Raw genomic sequence first — 5550 nt, 5'->3', positions numbered from 1 at the left:
TTCAAAATTAGTGATATTAAACTATTTCTTCTAATTAATTTCCTCTCAATGTGCATGAATCCATGCACCGGGCCACGTGTGTGTGTGTGTGTGTGTGTGTGTGTGTGTGTATGTATGTATGTATGTATGTATATATGATTCAAAACTACTTTAATACCATCCCCTGTTTAAGGGTCAAATAATAAGATTTCCAGGGTTTAAAAGTACTGGAAAGTTAGACAGGTTATCCATAAAGGACATGGGTTGGGCATAAGGAAGGAGTAAATGTATTCATATGGCTCCAGAAGGCAGAACTTGGATCTATTAAAAAAAAATTCTGGAAGGTAAATATCACCTGAATATATACACTTAATTTCAAGCTGTTATCTATTAATTGAATAATTTGAAAAATCATGATCCTCACACTACTAAAATATGCAAACAGAAATAAGAACTTTGTCCAGGTGAGACTTTCACTGAGTGGGAGGTGGGAATCTTCAAATTCCAATATTTTTTTACATTTTAAACATAAAATTAAATATATAGTACATGTGATGTTATATGCATATCCATAAATAAATAAGCAAACTTTCATGAAAAATATCTATTTTAAAAATATGGGGAATGTATAATTTCAAGAAAAATAAAAATAGTAAACTATATAGGACATTACCACTTATATTATCAGAGTTAGAAGTGAATTTAATAGTGTACGATTTTTTGCTGAAGAACAAAATAACTGCAGGAGAAGGCTATAAGAAAAATTCAAAAGGAAGTGAGATGAAGTGCTTTCAGAATCAGACAATTTTATGATAATAGCAAAATAACTTACCTCCATCACCTCCTCTGATTTAGTTGTTGGTTAGATTAGAAATATATGAAAAGTACAGAGTCCCTGGCATATGAAAGACACTCAAAAAAATGTTGGTTCTCTCCCTTGAACTCTCATAAAACACTTTGTATTTGAAACCATTTTCATCACTTCTTGAATATTCAGCAGTTTCCAAGAGTAACACATAATCATTGATTTTACAGCAGAAACCAATACTAATGATGGTCACTGTTAACAGAAAAGTCAGGGAGATAGCACTTCTCTAAGAGCACATTTTAAAAATTGAGATTGAGGCACTAAAAGCAGCTTATCATGTACTAATAATTTGAAATTTTAAAGAAATATTTTCTAAATTTAATAACTGTCTGCAAAGACCAGCATATTTTTCCCGTTCTAGAGGCACTTTTTTAAAAAAAGATCCAATACTAATCTCCAAGTCTGCTATCAAAGCTCCAACCGTGTACTTAGAGGTTTTTCAAAGGGCTGACATGTTTCTTACACTTCCTAAGTCAACAGAGCTTGTTCTAAGACTTTAAGATATTAACACTCTTTGGGACCAGACAGATCCAAACATGGAAACATAGATACTTTATTCCTGTTTCATCCCCTATCACCGAAAATGTACTCACTTTGGGTCTATGAACTGACATGAGGAGACTGATGCAAGTAACTGGCCACATCCTCCTTCACACTCAATCCCTGCCTTTTTTGTTTATGTATTTTAAAGGCTGTTACTTAGCCTTTGATAGGCATAGCCTTGATGCAATAGCCTTCCCATTTGGGAAAAAAGGATCTATTTCAAACTCTCAGTGGAGCAGGGTAGGTAGGTGCCTGACACAGGGATGCCAAATAAAATGCAGGATATTCTTGCAATATTTAGGACATACTTATGCTAAAAAAATGTGTACACTATTTATTTGGATCAGACATATTTATACTTTAAAAACTACTTATTGTTTACTTGAAATTTAAATTTAACTGGGTGGTCCTTTGTTTTTTTGTGTTTTGGGTTTTTTGTTAAATGTAATGCCCTACCCAAGCTACAGAATTTGAACTGGAGCCTCACTGAAAACAATAACACTTAGATTGGATCAACTATTTACCATTATCAGGCTTTTAAAACAAAATTAACTGTACTATTATTCCCATATTACAGAAGAGCAAACGAAGGCACAGAAAGTTTGAGTGGTTTGCCTGTGGTCACACAACTAGTAAGTGACCAGGATACAAACCCAAGGAGTCGGATTCCAAACAGTTTGCTCTTCATTACACCTCTCAGGGTAACGCTGACACTTCCTTCTGGACCTTGTGAAAACCCAGATAGTTAAGTGGATGAAATAGGGAGTTTCACACCCAACAGGTAATGTGTCACAAAGCATTTGCCATGGAGAACCATCCCTGTGCTTGCTGAGTAACTGATACCCTTGACAAAAAAGCTGAAGAGAAGCTTAAAGGAGACAGTCTCTAAACTCTCCTCACTCTCCAAGGCAGACAGTAGGCTTGCTTACTCTCCCAGCAGTCAAAATACATGCCACCATTTGTAGTTTCTTGTCCCCTTCATGGAAGCCCTTGTCTTTTCTTTAACTTGCTTCAACATATATTACATTTATTACATTTATGAAAGGTGGGGAGTGGAGAGGGTCAAAGCATGTGGTTTTCCCTATATTCTAATACCATCTTTGGTAATGTTATTGGCTAGTTAATAATATTAATAACAGAAAGAGAGCAAAGGAAAGGCCAGGCATTATAATCATGGTCATCTGGGCAGCTTCACCAGGAAGCTTCAACTTCACACTCTCCAGGGAACCACCAGTCCATTCCCTGAAGATCACTGGGGGATGGAGTCCAACAAAGCAGGAAATGGGTGCATGTGCAGTGAAGTAGGGATAAAGTAGGGAAGGTGCTTGTCTGTCCATCTAATCTGGGAAGAAGATACTTGGCTCGGGGGATAGAGCCACTACAAGAATGTGAAATCTTGAAGGGTTAACTGGTCAAGCCCTGGTCATAATCCCCAGACAAAGTTCCCTCTCTATCTCTTGCTTCTTGTTCCCTATTGCACCCTCTTGCTCCATGACCTGCACCCACCATGTGCTCTTAAGCAGCCACACAGCTCATGGTCAGTTGAACCACACATATAATGGACTGCAGCTGGGACACAATCTAAACTAGCCAGATGCTGGACTAAACTGGACTTTAATATGGAGCGGAGACTCTGGAACTTAATCCTAGCCCTGCTGAAGACAAGATTGGGCTTTTTCCATGATGGATGGAGGGAAATAGGACATTGAAAAGCCAGGGGCTTAATTCCACAGGAATAAAGTTCACTTGTCCTTGCAACATCACAGGAACGCTACTTCCACGGGTAACAGGTGGGGATGCAGATAACACTAATACCTAGATTCATTTGTTTATGGGGACTGGGACGTTTGTTTTGTTAACTTCTATATCTCTAACGCCTACAACAGTGTCTGTTACCTTGAAAGACCTCAATAAATAAATGGTATTTATCAAATCAATAACCTTTTCATACATTCAGCAAATATGTTTGTGATCAGTTTACGCATCAAAAGTATTACAAACAGGAAGATTGTTTTATAATTCTTTTATTATTTTGCACTCTTAATCTAAACAATAAATCAATGCTATATGTATTATAATTCAGGGGTGGGGAGTGTCCAGCCCACTGGCATATAAGGCCCAGGAAATGATTCAGCCTGGCCCTGCCAAAGCATTAAGGGTGAGTTCATTAAATGTTTGACCAAATATAACAGGTTAATTTTTAAGTTGATAATTCTGTATGGCCCGTGAATGATGTTATAAATATCCAAATGGCCCTTGGCAGAGAAAAGGTTCCCCACCCCTGTAATTGATCATAATGCCCGCCCACCCCTATCTCCTCATTTGGAAGCCAGGTCCAGAGCTTCAGCCCGCAAATCAGTCTTTAAAGAACCTGAGTCAGAACAGTTTCATTGTGAGGATGTAATAAGACCCATTAAGAACTTATTTTCCAGCTGATGGCAATAGGACACTTCCTTAATGTGAGGTAAGAGAATACAAGCACTAAAATTAAAAACAAAGAAACAGATAAAAAGATTGTATCGTGTTTAAGGATTAAAGACTAATAATCTACTGAGGTGCCACCACCACTTGATCCATGTCTTATCTGTAAAGCATAATAGCTTTGTGTTCTGTCTTGTTACAAAATGCATTATGTCACAAATAAGAAAATAAAACAGCAGGGATGTCTAAAGTAATTCACTATATTTTGAAAACATTAAAAGTAATAGGCCCTCTCTATAAACCCTCATAGTTTTGAAGATAACTTTATGACCCTTAACTCTAAATTTGAATAACAATGTATTTTTATTACTAAGGAGCCACATTTCATCATAAAAATAGCATGGCAATTATTCTACATTACCATTACGAGCATTCTCAAATATATTCTGCAGAATCTTTCCTTTTAAGAGGTGCCTTTTACTTTTAACTATTTAATCATGCATATAATAAAATGGTTCAACTTAGTAACAGAATGGAAGATTGATACATTTTATTTTGTTAAACACCTAAAAAATAGCATGTTTCTATTTGGATTTTTTTAAAAATCTGCATGCTACTCTTTGGAAGTTGGAAGGATCTGCAAACTTATTAATTAAGAATTTTCATAATCCAATTGATTCTTATATGGGCAAGGTGTCATACAGTAAAATGTTCCCTGTTAATTCAATACATTAGCTATATAAATTGTACACAATTATTACATGGAAATGATAATGATTTATTTCTAGAAAAACAAAAACAACCCATCCCCCCAAAAATAGTTTTTAAAAATGTTAAAAGATCTGAATGAAGTTCATAGGAAAGCAACATAAATGAATTAAACCATGTAAAAGAAAAAATGTATATGCATGATTATCAATGTGATGTTGAAAGAAACCAGGCTTTAAAAATCCAATTTTGAGATCAACCAAAGGATTTGTATGCATGCATATGAGCATAACCAATGGACACAGACAGTAGGGGGGTGAGGGCATGTGCTAGGGGGTGGGAGTGGCTGGGGAGAGGCCAGTGGGGAAAAAAGGAGACATATCTAATACTTTCAACAATAAAGAATTTAAATTTAAAAAATATCCAATATTCGTTGTTTTCTCAGAGGCTTTTCACTTGATGTACTCTGTCTCGTCTCCGCCGCCCCCAACCTCCCCCCCAACCCCTGTCACCACCACCAATGGCAAATTAAATAGCTGATGAACACGACAAAAAATTGAGGGCAAATTTAAAAAAGAAAAGTCATGAATCAGGCTGATTCCTGTCACACATCTACTGGTAGAATGCACAATAGCATGTACTATTCCTATGATCTGAGAGGTTTATTTCATTTAAGCTTTTCTTCTCCGTGCTTCATTATGTTCTGTGAAGCCCATGCTGGAAGGTTTAATTTATTTAAATGATAAAAGCTTCTAAAACTTAACAGGGAACATGGCCAACTGAGCTTTCCATTTCAAAAGTAGGACATTTGATTATAAAAGTGATATCAAAATGGAGTAAATTGAATGTGTACTGAACTTTGAAATCCCATAAAGGCCAGGGGGGGAAAAAAAAAGGTTAGAATAATTTGTTTAATGACATAGATTCAGTGGTTTATAATTTGAAGGAGGATAGCAGCAGTGTTTTCTCTCAAATGGCCCATCGCTTTCTGGATCTGTGAGTCTGGGGAATTGACTATGTATTTTTAGGGG

General features: G+C 36.3%; 1 protein-coding gene across 1 annotated transcript in view; it reads right to left on the bottom strand.

Moving 5' to 3' along the window:
• The window catches only part of KCNH5 (potassium voltage-gated channel subfamily H member 5), a 278882-nt gene that overhangs the window by 2401 nt on the left and 270931 nt on the right, over positions 1–5550 (bottom strand). The window lies entirely within an intron of this gene.

Source organism: Myotis davidii, unplaced genomic scaffold (genome assembly GCF_000327345.1).
Source record: "Myotis davidii unplaced genomic scaffold, ASM32734v1 scaffold281, whole genome shotgun sequence".
Taxonomy (NCBI): Eukaryota; Metazoa; Chordata; class Mammalia; order Chiroptera; family Vespertilionidae; genus Myotis; species Myotis davidii.
Note: the sequence above shows the minus strand (reverse complement) of the source record. Positions and strands in the feature narration are given on the sequence as shown.